The following is a 27,303-nucleotide window of genomic DNA, read 5'->3' as shown; positions in this document are numbered from 1 at the left end:
ACGGCGTCACCCTCCGTTCCGCTGGTGCCCGGTTCCGCCCGGCGGCCCAGAGAGCGCCGGGGGCCCCCACGTGCCGGGACCGCCCGCGCAGGGCGGGAAGGGCCGGGAACGGGGCCGGGAAGGGCCAGGCTGTGTCTGCGCCCGCTGGGAAACAGGGAACTCTGGCGCCAACGTGAGGGAAAAACAGCTCCGGAGTGTCCGCTGCCGAGCGGGAGGAGCGTTACATGCCGAGCTGGGCAGGGCGCGGCCGCCGCTGGGTTTGGCGCGGTAGAGCAGCCGTGCCGCCGTGAGAGGCGGGATCGGGGAGGGTCCGGCTTCTCACTGATACTTTCCGAAGGTTGTAGGAAATACTGCTGTGAAGGGGGGAGGGGAGGGGGAAAGATCTCCCCGCTCCCACCCACGGTTCCAGGCTGTCGGGCAAAGTGGGTGCGGTGTGCTAGGGCAAGCCGGGCCCTTCGCTCCCCTCACGGCGTCCCGGGCTGCCGCAGCCCGGCCCTCAGCACTGCTCCTTCCCGCCGGCATCCCGCCGTCCCTGGCGCCACGGGGGACCCAACCCCAACCTCGCCTCTTTCCCATAGCCATCCAAACGCTGTCACCTGCAGGGTTTCACAGAATTATAGAATGCCTGCGTTGGAAGGGGCCTTAGAGATCATCCCCTGGCCGTGGGCAGGGACACCTTCCACTAAACCAGGTGGCTCAAAGTCCCATCCAGCCTCTCCTTGAACATTTCCAGGGATGGAGCAGCCACAACTTTTCTGGGCAGCCTGTTCCACCATCTTAGCACATCTGAAGGCACTTTGCTACATCCATCAGTTCATGTGCAACACCTTCAGTGTTGTTTACTGTATTGCCTTAGATCCCTGACCTGCCCTCAGGTGGATCCATGCAGCAGCTGGTGCAGCAACCGGGCTTTGGACTGGTGTGTGAATACCTGGCGATGGAATTGGAGTTTGTCATCAGTAAAACACAGTATCAAACTCATACTTGCTCCAGATGCAGATTCTTTTATTAATTTCTTCAATAGAGAGAGAGAAAAAAATGCAACCAAGTTCTTTTAAAGGTATCTCTAGAGCCTGAGTTAGAGGAATGGCCTTAGGTGGAATTTTTTTGCTCATTTTTTATTTTTAACGTGGACACTTACTACAAAGAGAGAAAGAAAATGTGCTGTTTAATCTCTCTTCAATCTCTGCCTGATTTCTTTTCCACACATACCATCTTTTCTGTTCTCTGGTAATAATCACCTAAACAGCTGATTAACAGATGATCAGCCTGCACTGTTCCTACTGCAGGATGCAATGCAAGGGAAAAATGGAGAAATTCACACTGATTTTTTTTTTTCATACCTCTATACATCATTGTCCCAATAAAGAAAATGTTGTAGCAGCGCACACACACTTCTTTCTTTTGAGGTGTCCCTTGGCACTTAAACAAATATCCCAGAGCTCTCCCTGCACCTTCTTTCAATTAAATGGCTTTTCTTAACTTAATCTGGGACTGTTTAATTAGAGCTGGTTGGAAGTTTTTCCCAACAAAGCCAGGTTATTCAGCAGCTTTGAAACCCATTGATTTATCAGGAGAGAAAGACTTATCTTTCAGTTAACTTCCTTCACCTGTGGATTGCCAGGAGCTCAGGTTTCTCAGCTCAGTGACAAGATTCCATTGCAATGGCTGTGGGGCTGGAGACTTTAGGGATTTTTTGTTTTTTCACCGTAGAGCCAGGAGCCAATGCAATTCTCCAGTGTGTGCAGCTATGGGACACTGCAGATGCCAGAAATCATTGACTATTTTGGTTTCAGACTCCACGGGCTTATGTCATGAAACTCTCCGAACTGCCATCCCCAGATATTTCAGTATTTCAGTTTAGACACCATATTTCAATGTTCATGCTCTCAGTTTGGAATGAAGGGCTTCTAGAAAACATTTTCCCACGTTAGAATGAATTACTGATCATCATTAGCAATGAAACCTACCGAGAGGGGATAACAAGCTTCACTGGGTGGAGGAGGCACTTGGTAAATTCAGACTACCACTAAGAAAATAATGACTTAATAGATCATCCTACCATTTAGGCAGGGGAGGTCTGGTTTTTGTCTGGTTTGAAATCACTCGGAATCCTGGCAACCCTGAAATTTTTTTTTTTTTTTGGTTTTGTTTTGTTGTTTTTTTTTTTTGTCTCTTTGCCTTGATTTCAGTAGCATTAGGACTTTGTCCAGGATGGCTTGCTAAGATAGACACAGCAGTTTAAACACAGATTAGAGCTGTGTCTAGATTCCACTTTGTGAATGTTGATGACTTATGCAAGCAAGAAATCAACCTTGACAGCCTTTTAATTTGTTAATTATATAAGTTGCCACAGCTACGTGGTTTACCAATGGAGAAATTTACATTTTGCCCTGTTTTAACATATTTACAGATTTTACTGGTACCACTGTTTTACAGTTGTTTGGTTTTTTTTTTACCTTGAGGTGATGACAGGTTTTTTGTCTGCTATGAATACAGATATGTGCATTTCTGGGAAAAAAGGAATGTGAATGTCTAAGTGCTGCAGTTCAGAAAAAGGAATCCAAACTCTTCTTTATGCTCAGTACTACATCATTTGAAACAGCACACTACCTCAAGATCTTCTGAGGACAGAAACTGCATCATAGTGGAAAGATTGAAATCTTAACTTTCATTAGCATAAAGATCCCATTTGCTGTCTTGGCAAAATCAACAGCTACTAGGCTCAAAACCTGTTCTCGTTACAGGAGTAAATGCTGTCATGTCTAACTTCAGTACCAAAGGAAAAAAACCGTCATCTGTAGGAGGTCATTATTTAACAGAAATATATCTCCATTCTGTTAATTGTTGTGCTAAGAAACCTTTAATGGAAAAGACACTGAAGTAGGATATAGAGGTTAAAGTGAAGTAATTCACATTTTGTTTTGTTTGTACTCAAAATTGGTTGCAGCCTTTGCTTTCTGCTGTGTTTTGTCTCTAATCAGCATTCCCACTGTTCTGAAAATTTGATTTGAATTCTAAGTTGATACAGGAGATGCATATAAACAGATCTCCGCTCCCCTCCTGTGAGGGCAATTTATGCAAAATAAGTTTAGGGGCTCTGGGATTTAAAGTTTACTGACTTTTGTCTGTGGGAACTGGAGTGCCACTTTACACATCCTGAACATTGTCTGTGAATTACCTGCCTTAAGGGGAATTGTTAGCACATGAATCAAAAGTGGCTGACTAATGTAGAACATCTCAAACAAAAGGATTAGACAATAGCTGAGATGCACCAAGATGCATTTTAAATCAGCTCAAGATAAATTAGGTGCTTTTTAGTCTAATACTGCTCTTAAGTATAATGTTGAACACTGACTGTGAGAATAGCCTGATCTGTGTACCCTGGTTTTGCTACAGAGAAGAGGCCATCCATTTATTTTCTCCTTAAAAGCAGTCTACTGCCTTTACCCATGGAAATGGTACTTGCTCAGCTGTATGTGCTTCATTCATAAAGGAAGAGCACTCTATTCCTCCATGCCACAAAGTCCACAGTGATTCTCCTTTGATTATATGCATAACACTCCGGGGAATGAGACGATTGTGCACACATATTTTCTTGTATTTTTATATTGAAAAAAGTGGGTTTTTTCAGATGCTCCAGAGTTACATTCTGCTCCTACTTTGAAACATTTGCAGCAGCAGCCTCAGGATGATGTTTGTCCTTGAGAATCCTGCTACAAAGGCACCCATACCTGAGCTCAGATACAATCCTCTGGGATGTGGGATCTTGCAAATGCTGCATCACATCACTTCCAAACTTTCCGTGAAAGTTTAAAGCATCAGTGGACTAAATGCTATTCAGCTTAGTGACAAACGAAGATTATTTCATCTGGTGTAAGGAAAAATCCAGGCAGGTCTTCAGGGTGCTTTCTGCTGTGGCCTCACCTGGCACACTAATCTTCTTGGTTTGCTGAATTCTCCCTCTGGGTGTAAAGAGGCCTAGCATGCTTTGGGTGTAAGGGCCTAATATGCTGCCTCCCTGCATCTCCAAACCAGGCACTATGGGAGTATGAGAGAGATAAAATTGAGTGGTTGGGACCAATTCTGATCCTACTGAAATGGGAGCTTGCTCAGAATTTGGTCCTTAAGTGTAGTGAAGGCGCAGTCTTTACTGCAAAGAGGGTGCCCCATGTTGGTTGTTAAAAGGACTGGTGGGCTGACATTCAATAGATGCCAGTTGCCCACCACACTGCTCTATCACTGCCCTCCTCATCAGCACTGGGAGGGAGAAAATTATATGGAAAAAACTCATGGGTCAAGATAAAGACAGTTTAATAAAGCAAAAACAAAGCTCATGCACAGAAGCACAGGAAAACAAAAGATTTATTCGATACTTCCCATCGGTGTCCAGACACTTCCCAGGAAGCAGGGCTTCAGTGTGCCTAGCAGTTGCTCTGGAAGACAAACACCTTAATGACAAATGCCCCCCCCCGCTTCTCCTCCTTTTTCTTGGCTTTTATTGCTGAGCATACACCATATGGTATGGAATATCCCTTTGGTCAGTTGGAGTCAGCTGTCCTGGCTGTGTCCCTTCCCAACTTCTTACCCGCTCCCAGCCCACTACAGGAGGCAGTTATAGTTGGAGAGGCAGCGCGGATGCCGTGCGAGCACTGCTCTGCAGTTGCCAACACCTGAGGCTCTAAAGCAATGGTGACTTCAGTCTTCCCCTTCCAAAACCCTCATCAAACAGCTGTTGTCTACATATATTCTACTCTGGCAAACATTTCATTCGCTCTATAATCTGTGGAAAATGTAACGATCTCTAAGCAGTGTTGCTAAAAGCCACGGCTACTTTGTTTTCACTTGGAGTGTGTAAATGGCTTTTTGACAGGTTTGACTTCTGGGCAGTTCCTGGCTGAAAGTGCTGTCATAAGCATTGATTTCCCTCCCAGCCTCTAACAGGCAAGCCATCCTGGGATCGAACAGCAGCCCACAGCTATCAATATCCATTATTGGACTTCTTAGCTGGTGTGCACTGCTCCTCAGAATACTGAAAGCAGAGCTAGGCCAGAAGCAGGTCTTCATCTTCAAAATGTAGGTCTTATGAGTACACATCTTGGGGACATTTTGAGCCATGAAGCAATGAAACTGTACTACTTGCTTGCTCTCCACCCACACTGAGATGTTGCATCCTGTTGGAGGATTTTTACATGTAAATCTGGGCCACCCTGTGGGTCCCCATCCTCTTCTCTCCTGCAAACTTGGCTTCTTATTAAAGCTCCCACTGAAAGTGTGAACTCAGCTGGGAGGGGGGTGTCTGTCTGCTTTTCCAACTTGCACACCTCAAAGCACAAGCGAGATGGGTGGTTTGGCCCTTGCCCTCTCAACATCTACAGCTTCGGAGAACCACAGGAGGTGTTTCCAGCCCTGCTGCCTGCACTCCTCATCTGATAAATGAGCAGATTTTCTGCCTCACTCCCAGTGCTGCCACTTTTTCTGAACCACCCCACATGTGGGTTCTCCTTGTGTCACTGTGTGTTTTTAGCTGTTCCTCTGTCACTGTAGGTTTCTCTGGAAGTGAAGTGGCAGCTTCCTTGGGTGGGGTAACTCTGCCACATGGAGACCCAGAAGGGCAGCTATGCTTCCATGAGTGCCCCCAAGAACTGAGCTGCCCACTGCATGGGGGTCTCAAGACACCAAGCCCATGTGGGTGTGGAGAGCACTCAACACCTTCCAGGGCTTAGTGTGCACCATGGCTGTCTCCTGCCTCATCGAAACGGCCTTAATTCTCAGCGCAAAGTTCTCCAGTTCTCCAACCCCAAACCTGGCTGCCACTATCTGAGGAAAGATATGTGAATAAAGAAAGCCCATAGAAATATCTCCTCTAAGTAGTCTTCCAGCTCTCAACAGTGTCCAACCAAAGTACATCCTGAGCTGGAGGTGGGTGCCTTTTTACTGCCCCATGAGACAGCAGCCTAGGTGAAATGGCCAGGAGGAGCCATAGCAAACCAACCAGAGCATGCCTGTCCCTCAGTGCCAAATTCCATACCCAGCCCTACTGGACACACTGCTTGGCTTGGACAGTGTCTCCTTGTCCTTTACATCCAGACATCTGAACTATAGAAGCTGCTTCCTGTGCAACGTAGTGCTGTGCTCTTGAAAGAAACCAGGAACTGAGTTTCATATTTATTAGATCATCTTTAATTTGGGACATCAGTGGGAGTTTTTTGTATTTCTCCAACAGCTTTTTTCTGTATGAACTCTAGTTCCCTGTATTTTCCAGCTGTAGCTCACATGTGCCCCTTTATTTAGTGCCATCAGTGAATATACTTATGAGCAGAATCTTTCTGTTGGTTTATGCTGGCTATTTCTAACTGCCAAAGTCTCTTCTTAGCGGTCTCTAATTATCTGTTTTATATGGTCACCCTGTAGATAGCACAAGCCTATATCATACCGTAGACTAGGGATCAGGCTGGGGATCATGCAAAGACACAAACATGCTGAGAGAAAATGAGCTGCCACCCATGTGTATTTGAACTCTAATTCTGTACCTTGATATTCCCATTGTCCTGTGTTGCAGGTCTTCGTGGCAGGGATATTTCTAAATCTCGCAGTCCTGGTTCTCTGTTTTGCTTCATCTGTTGTAAAGCAAGAGTATTTTTGCTATAGTTAGCCCCAAGATGTATAAATAAAACTGCGAAAAAAAGGAAGCAAACCTTTAAGCACTTATTTATCTTTAGTGATATTTATCTTTAGTGATTTTTGTAGTCAAAAAGATCTTATCTTTTTATCCATCTGCTGTGTTAGCTTTTATCTCAATTTATAGGTTGAGTTTTGCATAACCCTGTTTGTGAGCCTGCTTCAGCAAGGCCCAAATAGTTGTTAATCATTTGCGCTTTGTATCAGAGGGTTACTCCATAATAAAGTATTTTCACTTCATTCTCTGCTGTTTTCCTCACCTCCATTTCTTCAGAAGACCAGGCACCACTGTCCTTCCTGCAGTCTTGCCTGTAACTGGTCACATTTGTGCATATATGTTGTCTTCTGAAATGTCTGTTTAGAAAAGACTTTCTCTAGCAGCAAGTGAACTTTGCAATACTTGGTTATGCTGCACACCGTATCTCCCCACTGCAAGTCATTCCACTCTAAAGCAAGAACAAACCGACTGAGATGGTTGTTTCTGGCTGGGCTTGGGGTTATCGAGATCCTCAGGAACGATAACTTTCTGAAGTGCCAGACCTAGACCTCTGGTGAATGAGCAAACCGGCTCTGTGCCTGGAGTCCATCAGGGAGAGCAGTAACACTGAGCTGGTTTTGCAATGCAGCCAGCACTGGAACTGACAGCCTGAGGCTGGAAGTGCTCTAGGGAAGGTGTGTGTATCCTCTTCAGGCCTTATCACTCAGCTGAGATTTTCAGCAAGATGGTTAAGAGGCAAAATCAATTAATCAGCTGCGGAATTCCTATGGAGGATGAGATGCATTGAATCCCAGTCACTGTGGAAATTAAGGAACTGGTGGTGAGCGTCTTTGTATAAACCAGGTATATCACAACCTGCTTAGCACAGCTGATTTCTTGAGAGCCCTTCCAGCACCAGTTTCTGACTGATCCTGGGAAAGTTGCTGCTTGCTTAAACTATGCCAAAAGGGATACAGGGAACATTAAGAGGCATGGCTGCTGCTTGAGATGCTTCTACTGATTGTTTTGTAAGTCACACGCTTTTGTGACTGAACACAGAAACAAGCTGCATCTTAAAAAAGCCAACAAACAAAAAAAAATTGTCCCATAAAGTAGGAGCATGGACGGTCTGTTGTTAGAGATTAATCCCAACACTACAATCTGGTTTTCAAAGCAAAGTACTAGCTACACTCATCCTTTGCTTGGATGAAGATACTGCTCATGAAATTGGAGCTAAGGTCAGCAGCCAAAAAATGTAGCTGCTTGGGCTTAGCATTTTAACTCTAGACTGTCAGTACTGATTGCTTTTACAGATATATTATTAATGTTCAGGAAAAGAGGAATAGAATATAGCATACTCTTCCAAACACGCACACCCTTGTTATAAAAGCATATTATGGGAGATATTTCTGCTTAGACTTGATTTGCCAGAACAAGATTTTAATTTTAAGTGTCACAGACACTTACAGTGTATTTTGTGCTGGTTTGGGTTTATTTTCCTGGTTGCCATTTATTTCATAATATTGCCTGGGAGTCCAAGACACAGCCAGACAGATCTGCTGAACACATGAATACTAAGGAAGTGGTTTCCCTAGTAACAATAACCACGTAACAGCTCTCACAACTTCCTGCCCTTCCTTACGGGATTTGTTTGTGTGTTTCTCACTGGGTTAGATAGAGGAGACACCAAAATTGAGGCTGGCTCAAAGGCATTCAGGATGAGCTTACTGGAAGTGGGAAGAGTAGAAATAATGACTGCTGCATTTGCAAGTGGTGTCATTACAGAGTCTGGCTTTGGTTTGTCTTATGGGAATAATCCCGGGAGCATGCTCTAGCTGTCTCGGAGCATGGGCTGAACAGACTCTACTACAACTCTGATTCTTACTTCAGAATATTTTTTTATAAATTATTTTTGGTTTTCTTTTTTTTTACAAATGTAACTATTGTCCTAATGGATTAAGTGCAGCCTTGAGCCAGTAATTGATTAATGGAAAGCAAAATGGGGCAACAAATACAGAGTATGTATGCAGCCTCAGTGCAGGACTTACTGCTAGCACTTTAGAGAAGGTGAATTAAGCAGCATTTGGGAACATGTACTTCTGGGTTCAGACTGCTAGCAGGGGGTTGTCTGGCTGGCATGCTCTTGCTGTGGAGGAAGAAGGGGAGATTCATTCTCTAATACATTGCAAAATATTCCTCAAAGAAAGTAACTATACCGCTATTCAGGTGGAGGATTCTGGTAGACATTTTATGTATGATCATTAAATTGGGTTATCTTTTTAGTCTTCTAATCAACTGATCTGTTTACAGCTCACTCTAATCCAGGTGAAGAAATCTGCAGTACTAAACCCAGATATTAAATCTGCTTCTTCAGGCACTGAAAAGCTGAATTCCTAGATTTCATTAACCATTGTTCATATATGTATGTTGAATGTTGTGGCCACTTATGTGTCATTTTTTACATTTTTTTACAAAAATTACTTTTGCTGAAAAATAAAGGTTAGTATTATCTGTCAGTTCTCTGTAAAGCTGCATCTTAAGATGGATCTGTTCCTGAAAAAGCTGAAATGATTTTGTATGTTGCTAGAAGGAAGAACTGATAAGGGCCAAACTGCAATCAGCTGTGAGTTTATTGTTAAGATAATAAACATGAACAGACACTGTGCAGAGATCAGCCATGCTTTCTTTTTTCAAGATCTTAGACCACAATGAAATCATGACATTATCTTAAAGCTGACACATGTAACTCTAATCATACAGATATTTAAAGCTAAAAATGATAAGCTTGATCCTGAGAGATGCTGGGTGCACCCATCCTTGCTGCTTTTAATGGCAGTTCTGGGTGTTCAGAGCCTTTGGATCAGATTAAGATCATCTCAACAAATCACAGTGAGGAAAACTGAGAGGAAATGGCTATCAGAAAACCAAAGGCAGGCTAAGATTTTATCCTTATCACACTGAGATGAGGTGCCTCAGAGCAATATACTGATTCTTTTCTCAGGCTATATCAAATATCAGGATTGAACAATGTTCTTTAATTTGGGGCAGCCATAGAAATAAGCATGAGCACATTTGTAATTAGCACTTACACTCTCCCAGCATGCAGAACTCCCACTATCACAACACTATCTTCACAGGTACCATATTTTAGACTAGGCATTTTAAGCAGTTTAACTGGGGTCTTCTGTAAACCAGCTGTGTTGGAATTCTTACCACCCAAAATCCACATCAAACCTGTGTGCAATATGATCTTGGCAGAGAACAATACTGTTTTGTGCTCCCAGGATCACTGACACTAATGAAATAATCTTGTCTTCCAAGTTGAACATACGTTAAGTTCAGTCATGTAATAGCACATTACGTTCTTAGATAGTGAGAAGGAAAGAGCTAGTAAAATCTACCTTTTGATTTTACAATTTTCCTGAAGGTACAGTCTTCCAAATTATTGCACACTTTTAAAACTTTTTTCTATGTTTCTGTTTGCAGAATAAATTTTGTCATTAATACTGACTAACTAAATAAAACCAGCAGGTTTACGTGTCTAATGACACGTGCACATCAGCAGCAATCCTATAAACACATATGCAGATGTGTGCATTAATTCAGATGAGTATGGGAGCATGGCTGTATTCAATTCTGAAAATAATAATCCAGCTCCTAATTATGTACATGGTTGGCTATCCTGATTTAAGGCAGTATATTCATTCAGTTTTCTAACTGTACATCAATGGACCTAAAGACTATAAATTGCCAAAGCTGAATCAGATGTGTAGTAGAAAATTTAAAACGTTTACCATTTTGTCAAATATCAAATCATTCTTGTTTTCACAGGGGTGTAATGTGGACCTTACAGTGTCACAAGAGCTATGAGTCATTTGAAAATATGTGATACTCTTTGCATATCACAGGTACTTTTTTCATGAATAAGGAACTTTTCACTGTATGAAGACTTTTATATGACTCCCGCTTCTTTCTCAGTCTATTTCCAGGCTAAATTTACTGTAAAGAGAGAGGTTTTGCATCTGCCTATGTGAGTGTATTGAGGTCAGCTTCCATTCTCCTTGGCTCTGATGCCTGCCTGTATAAACAGAAATTCCATTTCCATCTTATTATTTTTCTAATCAAGGGTTTGTCATGCAAAAGAAGATCTGAGGTGACTGTGTTTTCCATTATGCAAAACATTCCATTATGATAATATCTTCAGGATAGTCTTATAAAGGTGCCCTGCCCAAAGACATCACAAATGAGAGCACTGAAATGGTAGACAAATCCTGCATAATTTGCCCTCTCATTTAACATTCAGGCCACAGAGTTCACCCTAATTTGCCATACACATTTCCTCTGACATCCTCAATCTGTACATATGGTAAAAATAAGAATTGGCAGCTTTCACTGAATAGACTTCTGTTGAGTGCTTATCAAAAGAAGAAGAAGAAAGGGGTTGTAAAATGCAGTCATATTTAGTACATCCTTCGTTTTCTTTTGCTTTCTCTACTAAACTCACACTTAGTAAAATCTATAGTCAATGAAATTTACCTTTTGAGCTCAAGTTGTTTCCATTCAGAACAAAGTAAAAAATACGCCAGCAAAGAAAACCTGATATTTCTTAGAAATTCTCTTTTCTTTCTTATGCCAAATCCCAACGGGCAGGGCTCCACAGAAAGGGAGTTTATTTTCTAAATCCTTTGAACACAAAGCTCTTACATTTTCTAGGACAAGATGTTTTCCTAGACAATCTCAATATTGTACCTTTTTATTATTAATACTTTTGTCATAAAGATGAATACACACATTTATTGTATATATTTAGTTTCCATTAGATGTCATTTCAATTATTCAAATATGAGTTGGCTTACAAACAGACTCCTGTGAAGACTTGTGTCTGAGTCTTGGCAAGCACATCATATTTCTGCAGTTTCTGTGTATTTGATTTATCTGTTCTCTCTTCTTACTCTGCAAATGTGTGTGTAGTATGTGCACGAGTGCTAAATACATAGGTGAATCTGCACTGACTGCTTTGTTTAAAAAAACTTCTGGATTTGTGGGGCATTAAAAACGAACAAGTTTTTAGTGGTGATGATTGTTTATGACTATTTCTGTAGCCAGATAGATAAATTTTAGGGCTGTAGAAAACTTAGGCATTTTAATTATAATCCAAAACAGATAAATGCTCCTTTTCTTCTCTGGCTTTCTAGAGTGTCCTTGCAGATCTGGGGAACACTATGCCATTGCTGGTCTTTCTTGTTCAGGGATTATTACACTATTAAACAAAGCTTAATTTAATGCAGTATCTAGTCATTAACTTGATATTAGGTTTTAGGCCTTGAATGCTTATTTTTTTTCCCTATGTATTGGTATGGTCTGGTGTATCATTATAATCTTTTTAATTAAAGTCAATCCCTTGCCTTGATTTCCTGACTCAGTCTCTGATATTTTAAAATGTTTTCCATTTCTAACTGCTGTCTCCAGTCTTTTTCTCAAGTTTATCTCATTTACTGGAGCTGTTCTCAGTCCCTGAAGTAATAATAAATTTGAAAAAAAAACCCATATGGACTGTAGATGTATTATCCTTATTGATCCATAATCTCATCAGCTACTGTGCAGCATTTTTGACTAAGGTACATTGCTGTTTTAATTCATCTTTACTGAACCACTGATGCTGAACTAACTGATGCTGATGTGGATGTAACTACATGAGGACTAGACTTCTCACTTCTCCGTAACTTCCCTTATGTTGCGTGTCAGTGCAGTATGTACTCTTCCTTCTCCAAGATGCAGACATCTCATCTTCTTGGAACTAGTTTTAAGTTCAAGTCTACAAAACCAGTTTTCCAACATGGCACAAAATGCTTTCATTAAATCAGACCTATTTGCCAGTGATCACATACCATTTATATTTACTGAAAAGCTTTGCTACAGATCTTTCAAAATTATGCCCTCCAAGGCATCTCACAGCAACATTCTTCTTCAGGATTGAAAATGAGTGTGATTCCATGTCCCCTGCTCCTAAATCAGACTTGGACTTAGCCAATTGCTTGACATTTCTTACTGCACTACAGGAGTCTCAACATGCACCTTTTATAATTACAGTTACCTGAAACTCCATATATGCACATTCTATATTGTATCCACTCAAGCCAGTTGTTTTCCTCCAAAAGTTTTAACCCACTTTTATTACTCCGCTCCCATCAGTTGCCAAGAGTTGTAATTTGATCAATAAAGCTTGCGTCTGCTGTGAAGTCACACAGTTTCTGGCCATCTGCTTCCTCTGAAACTGGCCTTAATCTGTTGGTAAATATGTTCAGGATTATTTTTTTCCACCAGTGACTAAGATCTCTGTAGTTAGCTGGATGAGCAGGATCTTCCTTTCCCTGAAGCTCGTAGAGGTATTGCCTTTATCTGCTTACCTGCAACTTCCTTGTGTTCCTTTATGTATGAACATCTGTTTTGGCCCCTTTGCTGACACTTGCACTGACAACTTTCAACAGCTCAACCATTATACTTTCTGTTCCTGCAGCTATCCCACTTCTGACCACTTTGCTGTTCTCCTCACTTTTCTTTGTTTGCAAACATAAGTAGAACCAATAAACAATCAACATAGCTACCAGGACCTTTCAAGTCAGTGATGCAAATATATTTTGTACTTTAAAAAAAACCCCAAAACATCATCACGATTATTTGACCAAGGCCAGCTTATCACAGCTGTATGCACAGCTAATATAGTCATAATAATGCTATTTTTTTGAAGTCTGATTTCTTCAAAGTGGTCCCTAAAGCCCAAGTTTCCATCTTCACAGGAGAGGACAGCTTCCAAAAACCATCCCATGTGCATTAATATGCAATGTTATGCAGCCAGATTTAAAATTCTTGGTTGCAGCAGGCAGTTGTATGAAACCTGAAAGCCAACATGGGTCATCAAATCTGCTCAGTGGATCCTCATGATTTAGCAGCAACTGTTTGGATAGGAGCTTGCTGCATACATTGCCTCTCCTGCCATTCCAACTTCCATAGCTGCTGCTTCTCTTCTTCTGCCAGTGCTCCAGAAAGCAACCCAGCATGGCACTGGATGTACACAGCTAAAATGCTCACAGCACTATCTGCTCTCTCTTCTCCCCACTGGTTCTAACCTTAATTGAAATTGGATGGAGAAACTGCATGTCCAGATTAGCTACCAGAGCATAACAGGTTACAGGTTACTGTGCAGCTGCTGATCTGTGGCATCTGCTCATTCTTTGCTCATAGAAAGTACATAGGAAACAGGGGTATGAAACTGTAAAAGCTTTTGCATTCTACAGGCTGTAACTCTATAGTTGTGTTGGGGTCATACACACAAAAAAATGAAGCACCACTGTCTACAGTCCTGGGCATACAACTCCAGGCAGATGCTCACTTCAAGAGCTTTTCAGATAATCACCATGTTTTTATTAATTCTCCTTGACTTCTTTTACTTGCTCTCCCTGACTGCCCAAATCCAGCAAAACAGCCGGGCTGTCTGAGCCAAACCATGGCAAAGCTCTGGCATGCTCAGTCTCACGGTACTGCTGCCCCTGCTCAGAACTGGACACCTTCTGCCCAGGGCAGTTCAAACTCCAGCTGTTGCCTGTGCATGAGCACAGCAGAACTGCGAGGTGAAGCATAAATGAGAAGACGTATTCTGCCTCCACTGCTGGATGAATGTGGGGTGACTCTCTAAGAGAGCATATTCTACCTGCTCAGTACCAAGGAGATCAAGTTCCGCAGTATATTCCCTGGAGGAAATGGTTGCACTTTCTTAGCTGAGTGTGTTAACAGAGCTGTGCTTTCTGGTTCACTATCAAGACTATTATCTATACCAGTGTACATTCCTTTAATTAAATAGCAAAGAATGTGTTTACTTAATTCTACTTTCTACTGCAAAAACATATGATAGTGGAAATTATGGATTCTGGTGTCTGCCAGGTCCCTGATACCCTTATGTGTTTTAGAATCTAGGCGATTAGAGAATTCATGTGGTAATTCCTCCATTATACTTTTCACATTAATATATTTTCTTCTGAATTGTTTAGTCAAATTAATTGCATTGAGCCTTATTTCGGGTATACTTAGCATACTTCTACAGAGACTTATTAAACTACCAATTATTATCTTGCTTAAGAATTGCCTTAATAACAACATTCAGGAAAGCTGGTTCATGATCTGATATGGTGATAGCTCCAACTTTTATGTGTTGTGTTATCAGGCTCCTTGTGAGATAATAGAAAAGATCTACTCTTGGCTAGGGAGAGATGAGATGTGAAGTTTTCTCTGCTGGAGTGCATATGCCTTCAGACATCAAAGCTTTTAAAATTTCCCATACATCAGAATAGAAACTGGACATTTTATTACCTGGTGTGCTGCCTGCTCCCTACTGCTTTGTCTGCCCAACAGCTCCCCAGGGCCAGAGCAAAAGCTGTTCACATCAGAGGCCAGAAGTGAAGGCATACTCCTGGCTACAGCTGTGGGTGTCCACTGACAGTAGACAGATGCCAGGACAAAAAAATCCAACCAACCAACCAAAATAAAACACCCCTGTTTTTCTTGGGAACTCTACTATGACAACAAACCTGATAAAAGCAGCTCTATCCTGGACAATTATAAACCAAGTACGTGCAGGAGACATTTCTTCATTGTTTAAAGACTCTGACCTTCAACTTCAGATCTCTCTTCTCTTCCAGCATGGCATGGAAATAAGCTGTAATCGTGGACACTGACAGCCTGTATTATAATGACTCTTGTTATAAGATAGGATAGATTCTGGTTCCAAAATGGGAATGTTCACACTCCCAATTTCTTTATCATTAGTCTACAGCAACATGAGAAAACTATGCATGACGAACTCAGAGGCAGATGCTACACGGGCAACATAGAATTGGTCAGGGAGCAGCATAGAGAAAGTAATGGCTGTCTCCTGCGGATGCAAAAGGGGTCTCTGAAAAATGTCAGCTATGAGCAATGTCAGATATTAATTTGGTAGGGTGACATTTTTATTTATTTTTTTGGGGCGATTATCCACTTGTGAGAAATACAGGCCAAGAGCTGGGTCTGGGAAAACAAATTATGTCTGGAATTTATCTTGATAAAATATAAAGGCAGATTATGTTCCTTGGGCTAAAAGTTGTTAGCATGAGATTGTGAGTTCCTTAGTTCTTTCCTGCTTTAAGAAAAGAGAGAAAGAGAATTTTAAAAGAAAAAACGAAAGCAGTGCAATAATGACTATGTACATGCAGAGAGAATTTGTGGATTAGGCTGGTAGGTACTTCTGCAAGATATTCTTGCTGATTTTAGGTGTCACGTGTAGTACCTCAGTCAAAAAGCAGTCCTCACAAGTGCTGTAGTAAATAACCCTCCCCATGGTTTGACTTATTGCTTCTAAAAGATCATATGAGTCTCTTGGACTGTTGAGGTCTAGAAAAATGGGAAAAAGTGGGAGAAAATCCTTTTAAAAGCAAAGTACATGCTGAAGGAAATCTCATTTTCGTGTGCAGTCAGAAGCAGCCCAAGTGCCACTGTCTATACACAGGCCAAAGGAAGAGGAGGTAAAATATCTGGACACAAGCTAAAGGCTGTGTATCTATGAAACTTCCACTTCAAATCCCAGCCAAATCTTCTCTGACTGGCTTGAGATAAATAACCACTCAACACTAATCAGCAAAGTTAAAATTTTGGGGGTTTTCAACCTTGTTTTTAATTGAACAATTCTATATCTAAGTTCTTGTCCAATAGTTACTCCAAATATTTTGCAATGTAGTGCAGATTTGAATCCTGAGGATTCAAATTCTCAGCCTACACCTGAGTTTTCAGGTTGGTGGTCATCATTGTTGACCATCTGCCTCTGGTCAGATTTCTTTTATTGAGGCCTTTTTTAAATTTATGTATTCATTGAGGATTTGCTGCACGATATGACAAATACCCATTGACAGTGGCATGTTCTCAACTTCATTGGTTAGGCTTGTTGAGAAGTAGTTAGGACTCTCCTACCCACAACATAAAAGAGGCAGAGTTTGTGTCTCCTCTTGCACCATTTCATCTTTACCAAGGGCTCCTTCTTCTCCCATGAAGAGAGCTGCTCTACAGTGTGAGTAGTGGCACTGGGAGATCCACTCACAGTAGATGTAGCACAGGTTATCTGGTTAATTAAATTAAGTCCATATGCCCACTCCAGAGTTTTTCAAGGCCAGGCAGCTGTCTCCTCACAGCAGCAGAGGGGTACAGCCCCTTCAAAAATGGTGCTCTGCAAGCCACACTGGTAGAGATGGGAAGACTGCTGTGCACCACTGTACTTGGAGTTTCCCTTTTCATATCAGCTGATAACGTGTGAGCTGCTTGCATGGTCTGATGTGTGATTTAAATTGACAATGGCATGCTGAGAGAGACATTAGTTAGAGCATAAAAGGGAGGCAGGGAGAGAAAACTGGCGATGAAGCAAATTAAGTAAATACATAAATACGAACATGCTTAGTCAGAACATTCATCTGTCATCTTGATTGCTTTACAGATAAGAGAATAGATATTAAGAAGCTTGTATGCTGCTATGAGAGAGTTTAAGGTGATAGGTTGGTCATGGACTAACACTTCGATGTTGACAAATCTGTTGTCAACAGTCCTGCCATACATAGCAGGGGGGAGGTGTTAAATGATGGCGTCAAGTCCTGCTGCCCCTCTGTTCAGGGAATGAGTCACCATCAAGGTGACTCAAGGTCTTTTCTACTCCCAGGCCCCTCAATTTCCCTTTGCAGTACTGGAAGGAACAAAACAACAGGGATTTCTCCCCATCTTTGCCACCTCAGAGGCTGGTCCAGCTACGACTAGATTTTTTATTTCAAGTCAGAACAACTAATGATTAAATTTTCTTTGGAAAGGTGCAGTTCGAGCTGCAGTTTCACAATTGCTTCATGTCTATTAAAGCTGGGCTGTTGCTGACAGGAACCATTCCACCCTCTCCCATGTTTCAGCTCACATCTTCCTTCCCTTTCCCCTCTGCTGGCACTAGCACCCCTGCAGCCATGCCAAGGGCTGGAGAAGGGAATTGCAGCAACTGGAGCTACAGTGGGCTTTGCTGGTAAGCTTTCAGCTGGGCTAGCACATCGCTCTGCTTCTCTCCACTGCCCTGCAGTGGAGGTGCTGCTGTGGGAGAAACAACAGGAGTAGGTAAGGTGTAGGACCACCTCCCTCATGGGACTTAAAACTGTGATTCACAGCCCCCCAGAGCTTTCCAGGGAGGAAAAATTAGCCTCAGGAAAAAAGAATGTGCGTGCCAGTTTTAGGTTAAATTCCCTTTCCTATCAGACTTCTTACCTGACTTTGAACAGGTCATTTTAATCTCTCTCTGCCTTAGATTTCCCCCTCCAAAACAAAGACAAAGCAGTACTTTTATCTTTTAGAACAAGCACATTAGAGATTTTGAGGTGCTGAGGTGCCCAGGTACTCTGGGAATAGGGGCACAGAAAGACTTTTGATACGTCTGCAAATATTTTTAAAGTGCTTCTGCCTCAAGCTTCTATTTTTAATTGCCTTAATTGTAGACAGCATTTGTACTGCACAACTAAGGTCTTTGTAGCTTAACATGTTGTAAGTATCCACGCTTTTGGCAAATCACTGGTATAACTGAATTCCACATAATAGAATTCAGGATATAAATCTGAGATACATGAGGAAAGGATGGAAATTGTTTTTCAGGCTTTAAAAAGCATTTTCACTGTGTTTCAAGTTTCAGTAACTTTTAGTAGCATCACTCAACAACAGAGTAAGCAAGCACTCCATGGTGAAAACACTAGCTGTGGTCTATTTTACATGCAGTTACCTTTCAGTCAGTCATACCATAGCATTACTTGCTCCATCTGAACCTCAGCTTGATCTGAGGAGATTGATTCAAGCTCATCTGACCTAACATTGTCATATTTTTTCCAACAGAGCTAATGTGTGGTTTTGTTTGTGACCAGACCAATCACTTACAGGGCTTCAAACTAATATCCTTGTTTTAACACAGAGCAGACAGAGTGGTTGTTTGGACCACAACCACTTTTCCAGAAATGGGTGTTAGTACTGCATCAATACTGTCATTGTGGTCCTCTTCCCAGCCTAAAAAGCTCTGCTTGCAGTGTAAGATTTTAAATGTTTATCCTTTGAAAAAATATATTTGGTGTAGCCATAACAAGTGGTAGATTATCCTTTTTGCCTCAGAATTTGAGATTAGAATGTCTATGTTTATAGCTAAAGGAGGATACCACTAGGAATAAATATTTAGTAAGGTGGTGATAAAATTACAAGGGCAGATCTTCATTCAAGAAGAAGTCAGTTTTTTATTTACAAACTCAAATGAGAGGCTACAGACTTGTTATTCTGGCATACATTGTCCAACCCTGGAAATCTGATTCTAAAGGGCTGATTACCAGAAAGCACAGGTACCAGCACTTCTTACATATAAGGTGTCTAAAGGATGCTGGGACCAGGGATATTCAAAGTCACTGGTCTGTTTCTGAAACCACTTTACCACATACTCTTTTTTTGACCTTGGAAATGCATTTCATTTCTCCACATTTAAGTTCCTGCATTTAGAAAACAAGGATTAAGAACACAGATGCAAAGCTGCTCTAAGTTTATTGATATTTGCAGCTTTCAGAGCTCTAATGGGTAGCACCGTACAAAGGCAAAGGGTTCTTTACATTTTACTGAAGTGATTCATTTTTCAGCTGGCCACACTGTTGTACTGCAAATCTTCAATGAGTGAGAACTTGCCAATTTGAAGAAACAACTGATTTAACTTAATGGTTTCTCAAAGGCACATAGAAAAATTGGTGCAACCCCATAATGGAGACAAATTTCTATCAGGCTAAGTGCCTCATATTGATTAAGCTCATGTCAGCAAGGAATCAACTTGCTAATGCCATGAAAGGCACTTTTAAACTGAAATAAGAGTGTCTACATAAGGGATTAGTTTGATATTGGCATTCTTTTTCCCCAAATAAGACAAGCCTTTAAGTCCCATATCCCTAGTGCTATGCATTGTAAATTAAAAAAAAAAAAAAAGTAATAGAAATGGCACAGCAGACATGGCAAAAACCAATTAGTGCCTGTCCTTGGTACTCAGAGTGCAACACTGGCTCACAATTAGGCTTGCTATGATTTGAAGCATCTTTAAGCCTCCTGCTACTGAACACAGTATGTGGGAACACAGTTCTGTCACATTTTTTTAATGTTCAAGTGATGCTAACTGACATATCCCAGAGATGTGAGTTCAAGGCTGTGGTTTCATGGCAGCCTAATTTCTATGGCAGGCCAGCTGCCACTATGAAGTCACAAATATACTATTTGTGAAAAGGAGGGAAAAGTGCCTCCCAAAGCAGTTTGGTGAATGCTTTTGCTTGCTATGGCAGTGGTGTGGATGAAGTTTAGGATGAACTGCTCCTAGCCCTTCTCTGCTAAAAGGAGGATCCAGACTTCTAACTCTGAATTGCCATCACGTATGTGCCTGGAAGAATGTAAGTGTAGGTACAGTGAAGACTTTTAAGTAAATATTTAAATCAGTCTGCATTTTTAAAAAGTCATGATGTATTCAAAGAAGAAGCTATATAATTGTAAAAAAGTGTATAAACAGAAATTTAAAAGGTAATGGCTTTGCAGAAATACTAACTAACTAATAGTTATCCTAATAGCTAGACTATATCTGTCTAGCTATAATAAATGGCAGAGGAGCAATGTCCAAAAAAATCACCATCAGCAAAGTACTTCCTGAGTTTTAAGAATGATTTCAACATTAACTGATAACAACACCTAAGAGCCAGAAGTTAGATATCCCGTCTTTTCCCTTTCCATCCTTTCCTAATGCTTTCTATTCAGTGTTCATATTTTTATGCATGTCCTTCCTCATGAATTAAAGAGCTCTGAAAATTGAAGAATAATCATGAAGTCCTTGTCTCTCTCACTTTCCAGGTAGAATATGTAAGGAGAGGCATGATTGAACCTTGTTTCCAGTGGTGTGACTACCACTGAGAGTCGAAGTGGGAAAAGGAGGTGTTTTCATCTGAAAATACAGAAGTACATAAGCATGACAAAATCTTCTGGATGTTACAGATTCAGTCAGCCAGATGTAGCAGTAGCTGTGTCTCCTGGATATGGGTTCATTCCTGCTGAGCAGGCTCGAGGCTGAGGTGTTGCTGCAGTGGGATACAGTTGTAGTGAGCTGTGGCTGCAGAGACCAGCCATCCCTGACATGACTGGGATCAGGCTGGTATGACACTTTAAGATAAGGAAGCAAACTTTTATAGCTTCTGTATTCAGCACATGGACAGCTGAGGGGAACAGAAGACCTGGGACACTGAGGTGATGTGGCTTGTCCTCCTGGTCTTCAGTGCTGGGAACCCTCAGATACTTTTCTTAATGTCAGCAATACCATATGAAAGTATAAAGAATTACAATAATCATCTCTGGAGATGGCAAATGTGTGGATTTCCATAAATAAGTCCAAATCCAGTAAAAATGATGCAATCTTTTTAGTCACCCATAAAAACAGAGACATCACAAGGTCCAGAAGCAGAGTCCAGATGCACCCACTGTCATGGGATAGGTTAATGTTCTGACAGAGATACTAGGGAAGGAGAGACTTGACTAATTTGCAGTTGGGCTAAATGTGGTGGTTGCGTACTTGAGCAATACAGAATGACTACCTGTGACAATAGGAAATTAAATTTCATCATCCTGAAGGTAACATTCCCTAGTGTGAACTTCAAGATTTTTATGCAGTGCTCCTTTTTCTCCTCATTGAAGACTGTAGGATCAGGCTAAGGATGGTTTATCTGGGGCCCACATGGGATATCAGGGTGCTGCAGTGTTGAGCAGTTGCTGTGCAGCCAGGGTCAAAGAGTAGGGGAAATGCTAACTAGAAAAGTCAGCTGCAGAACTGGAGGAAGGTCTAGAATACTACTCCTGTCTATCCTTAAAACAATTCCTTTCACACAAACAGCCTAAAATTTCCAAAACCAGTTTCTTTCAAAATACAGCTGACCCCTCCTGTATGATGAAGAATGTATTTGGGGTAGAAGCGCTTACAAGCAGATCCTTGTGGCACATTCCTTTCAGTCTTGCTGGGCATTCTGCCTCTGTTTACACTGGTTAAATATTTAAAGCTATCTTTACAAAGAAAACCAAAAGCCCAAAAGATTTCTTCTAAAGGGAAAGTCAAGATTGTCCTTTAACATGTACCAAGCTACATTCCATTGAAAAAGGCAGATGCAGTCTGAGAATTACTCCTGCTCTGATCTCATCCTGCTCACTCTCTAAATAACATTAATGGAAAATACACACACACCTAAAAGACATAGAAAAACAACTTTCCTCCAGTCTATCTCCCCACCTCACACACACACACACACACCTTTTCAATCTGTGTATCTTGAAATAGTAATGCAGCAAATATGATCTGAATCTAATTTACATCAGTGGAAATGGGGAGTCATTTCTTGAAAAGGAATGTACTTGAAGCACAGCAAGAGTAGCGTGAGGCCAGAAGTAAGAGCTCATCACATAATTTCTCCTTGCATCACAGCCTTATGAAGCGCTACTCCTTTCCCCTGCATCTGTGAAATCAGCGGGTCTACTCCTGGGAGTAAGGATTGCCATCTTAGGCCCTTAAATCAGCCTCTCTGTGTTTGAAGAACAAGAGAGAGTCTGTGTTTTCAGGCACTGTATGTAACTGTAGAAGAACTTGCTCAAGAAAGGGAAATAAAAAGAGAGTAAAAATGTTCGCATTCTCTGAATAAAATGAGCTGTGATCTGCAATTGCCCTTTTAAGAGTTGTGACTTTTTCTTGTTCTCCGGAAAACTTCTGGCAGCAGCAGCCGGGCTGCAGCCCCTGCGCCTCTCACCCCAGCACAGAACATGTCAAGGAAGGCAGGCAACATGCGGCTTTAATTTGCAAGGGATCATCTACATTTCTTCTGAACAGGAAAGAAAACCAAATCAAATCTCCACATACTCCATCTATCTTGAATAAACAGCATTAAGGAAAAAATGCTGTGGGTATTGGGAGGAAGAGACTCTTTGTAGTCTGCTTTGACTGTGCATACTGCTTCTCCTCATGCCTCTTTAAAACATATAAAATCCTTGTAATGGGGGGCTGACTTACACCAATGCTGGCCAAAAATTGCTCTTTATACCTAGCCCATGCTACCTGGTAGAACATTCATGTTATAATAGCTATCACTCAGCAGGAATAAACTTTATTTCCCTTGTTCCCACAACACCCAAATACAAATAAAAGTACAATTTTTAACCTAAATTGACAATTGCAAACTAATACAGCCAATTAATTAAAGGCATATATAAAGACACATGGGATGAATTTGAGGGTAAGCTGACCTGGGCCACTTGATGATCAGAGAATTACTTGGTATCTTGTCAAATGCTTGTTAGTAATAACTACCTCTGCACTGAGGTGACTTTCTGAGCACTTGGCTGTACAGCCTTGAGACCCTTTGCTGCAGAAAGTATTCTGGCTGCTGACTGCACCATCCCTAAGGTTTGTGTTCAGCTCCTACTCATTTTCTTTGCCAATCACTGCACATGTTTGTTATTTTTGTCAGCACAGGCATGCTTCCAAGAGTCTTCTAGATGTTCCAAGAAATGTCCAAGGTAGGCTTTTAAATTTTAAGGATTTTTTTTCTTCTGGCAAGAATAGGTCTGTGAGACGCTATGCCCATGGCCCTGGGGCAGATGGCTATGTCATTGGCATGTTGCAAACCGAAAAATATCTTAGCATGCAACTGTAAAAGCTGCTTGGGAGTCTTGTCCAGGTACTTTCTCTTCAGAATTTTGGTTTGTAGACCTCAGTGTCAACTTCTAGGGTCAAACACCTTACTTTAGAAGTGTGTATTATCTTGATTAAGGATTTTATCTCCCAAAATATATGGTAGTTTCAATATGGCAATGTAAGGGTGTACCTTATCTCATCTTACAGTTTGGAATGTATGACACTGTAATCCTCTCTCCTTCATTTCACTGCATTTGCAATTTTGTACTGATTCTTCAGCAAGTATCCCTGTCTGTGCATTGGGAGGACTTGGATGTGACGTGTACTGCCAGCACTCAGAGCTGAAATGAGACCCACCTGAGACATGAACCTGTACTGTCTCATTTGGAAATTCCCAAGAAACTTCATTAATTTAGTATACACATTGTTGCCCATTACAGATTACATATTTTAATCCCTCTCTCCACCCAAATCTCAAAAATCCTTTTTTTCCATACAGAACTAATTGCTCTGTACCCAAAAAATATTAACTGTTCTTATCAGCCAAATTGCATGCTCAACATGAGAAAAAAATCAACTTTTAAATTATCCCACTGAATTATGATGATCTTACTTTTAACCCCTTATTTGACATCTAAATAATGAAACCTTGAATCAACTAAAAACCTTATTATTTATGTGCTTTAATTTGGTGGGCAAACATACACTTATGTTATCATCTGGGTTTATATTTTATTCATTTGGGTGCTCACTAGCCTTACTACATACACATTTGTGCTTATATTTGGATTCTCTGCATGTAACATAGGTCTGTGAGATAAAGCTGAATAATTTCCTCTAGGAAAACAAGTTTTCCTTAAGTTCTGCGGAATGGAAGCATTCACTCTATCCTATTTCTGCCAGTCACACAGAGGAAAACAAGAAAATACTGTGACGACTTTTTGCTTTGTTTCTTTCCAAAATTAAAGATTTACATAACTTCGGGTTTTTTCAGACAATCCCCCATCTCCCATAACAAGTAAAGCGAGCACAAACCAGCACTCTAAGGATAGTATTGGTACACAAAGAGTGTAAGAGGACAAATCTCATATTCTGCCTACCTGCCAGAGTCCTAATTTCTCCTAATGGCTACTATACCAAGTATCATCAGCATATTGTTTTGAAGTAAAAGCTGAAAATCCTTTTTATTATTATTTAATGCCCAAGTTTTTCTTTCTTTTAGAATGGAAGATTATCTTTCCATGGCAAGGGGGAAGAGTGTCTGTGCTTTAAGAAATGCACTGTGTATCTTGATAAAAATATGATTACTGTCATATTGACCTGAGCAAAGGTGGCATCCTGTCCAGTCTCCTCTCTCCAACTGCCACCTATGGTGGACACCTAAGCAATCATTAAACAAGGCAGACACACATGAATAGTCTCCTGTGGGTATGATGTACAGTACTGGGGTTGCATGAAGAAGTAGTGTATTTTGTTAGACCAAGACATATAGGTGGAAAAGTAAGACAGACTTTTGGTCACACTTTTCTGTGGGTTAGAATCACCTTTCAGTTAAGAGCAAATGCTTACCATTTGTTAAGAAATTTATTAATTAAGCCAGCTCTGAAAGGAAGAAGATGATAGCTTTAGAATAGAGAGGACATTGATGATGTTAATGATGGGAGAAAATGGCATTTATTAGCTAAACAAGAAGAAGAGGCAAGTACCTTACAGTCTCTTGATTTGGAGAGGGGTAAGTAGGAGAGTAGCAGTAGTTCTTCTGCTGCATGTGGAAGCAGAAGATGATTATAATGTACTCTCAGACCAGAATCTCTACTGAGTCCACAGTTTTGGACAGTGTTAGGAAACCCAGTTCCCATGTGCACTTCTGTGGGACAAGTTCTCTAGTTTCCCTTAAGGATCAGGTCTGAAAGGAGAGAGAGAATGCCTGTTTGTGAGAAAAACTCCCTCACAAACAGCACAGTGGTTTGTTTGGTCTATGAAGATGGCCTTTGGGAGTTCATGCTGGAGCTAAGTGCTCATTTTCAGCAGTAGAACTACAAGGAACGCAGCTGTGCAGTGGATGAAGTGCAGCCCTAGAACATCAAATGTCAGACCAGTGATTTGATAGCAGGGGGTGTTCATTGCTGCAGTAGTGGATGGGCATCAACACATCTTGCATTTCTTGGTGATTTGATAGCAGGGGGTGTTCATTGCTGCAGTAGTGGATGGGCATCAACACATCTTGCATTTCTTGCTCAGGCACGGTTTAAACTGATCTGGTGTTTTGGGCCACAGAGGATTATGCTCTAATGATGAGTTTTGTGGTTTGGGGTGTTTGAAATGTAGGACAAGTGCTTCTGGGAAGATTCTTTCCACACAGGATTGTTATGTGAAAAATCATTAAACAGTTAAAATTAGCAAGTCCTAGGAACTTTTCTGAACTTACCAGCTCCCAGCCCTGGTTCTTTTCCCCACAATATGACCTGCATCCCATTTCCACTTTTTCTTTCTGAGCTGGTCCTACTGATACAGCTGAACTTGAAGTAGTTTTTCTCAAGCTGCATTTAGCTTTTAGCTAATTATTGCATTTAGATAGTTACTGCTTCAGAACAACAACAAAAAAGAGCTTGTTAATCCAGAAATGTGTCTGGTTTTCCTTCTGTACTAGTTGGTCTGAAAAAATCTATTACATACATGTACAAACCTTTCCTGTAGACACTGGTCTTTCTCCTAGAACAATCTGCTAGGTTATTAGAGACGGTGTTTTTCAGTTTGAGAAGTGTTTCCTTAATATTTCAAATGCAGACCCCAGTAGGTAGAATTTCAACCAAGTGATGATGCACTTAAGTCATCTTAATTACCTCTCCTGGATTGTGTGATATGTCCCCAGGTCTGAAGGACAGGCAGAAAGACAAGGAGGCTTCCCAAGATAGTCAAAAATTCACATTCATTTTCTGTGAGAAAGAGTATATATAGTACTTGTTCCGATCTAAAGATCCAGTGTTCAGTCTTTTTAGGATGAACAGAGAAACAATACTGCTATTTAGGGCTGAATATAAATAGGTATTGTGCTAGAAAGAAGTTAATAATTTTAATCACTGATGTAGATCTGAAGAGAAAAACCTGTAGCTCAAAACTATAAATACAATATTCAAGGAATCAGACTTTTCAACAGAAGATGGAAAAAGGTGTTTGTGCATACCATTTTTGAACTATGGTCCTCTGAGAAGAGAGTTCTTGACAGAACTCAATAAACCTCAGTAAACGAGGACATCAGCAATCAACATTTTTAAGGATGTGCAATTTCTAAACATGATCCCACTTCTACAGTCGTTACACAGCATAGATTTTGCTATTAATTAGTTTGAATGTGGGACAGTACTGCTGGGAGAAAGTAAGTGGCCTAAATAGCATGGTCCAAATTTTATCTGTAGCTATCCAAGAAATATGGATGTCTTTCCCCTGCCACCTCTGACAGCTAGAAAGAAATGCTGGAGTTGTCTTACTGCTAATGGAGTTTTGGAGCTCAATTAACATGTAAGGCGGAAAGGGTGGGAGCATGCTGCAGAGAAGGAAGACAGCTGATGGGAGAAGTTCCATGCCTGGTTCAGCTCAGAACGGCAGAATTAACTTTCGGACAAATATGAGAACATTTGCACACACGACAGAGAGCCTTAATTACTGAATGTCTGGAGAACAGGGCAGGGTTCTTCTCCTCTCCAGGAGCACCCTGTATTATTCTTATTCAATTCCAGTGAGTACAGTAAATCCCCCATTCAGCCTTCATCGTTTTTCTGGACTATGCATTTCGGGAGAGCCAACAGGACCTCCATTCTGTTTGTGCAATGGGGCTTCAGGCATGCAAAAATAGCCACTGCTAGCGGTCACTTGTATGCCCATT

General features: G+C 41.1%; 1 long non-coding RNA gene across 1 annotated transcript; it reads right to left on the bottom strand.

Annotated features, from left to right (window-relative positions):
* Nucleotides 1–4,347: 4,347 nt before the first annotated feature.
* LOC116445652 lies at nucleotides 4,348–25,581 on the bottom strand. Its single transcript, XR_004240850.1, has 2 exons — nucleotides 6,534–25,581; nucleotides 4,348–4,436 (listed from the first exon to the last, which is right to left on the bottom strand). It is a non-coding gene; the product is annotated as an uncharacterized LOC116445652 (long non-coding RNA).
* Nucleotides 25,582–27,303: the final 1,722 nt, after the last annotated feature.

This window comes from Corvus moneduloides, chromosome 1, assembly GCF_009650955.1.
Source record: "Corvus moneduloides isolate bCorMon1 chromosome 1, bCorMon1.pri, whole genome shotgun sequence".
Taxonomy (NCBI): Eukaryota; Metazoa; Chordata; class Aves; order Passeriformes; family Corvidae; genus Corvus; species Corvus moneduloides.
Note: the sequence above shows the minus strand (reverse complement) of the source record. Positions and strands in the feature narration are given on the sequence as shown.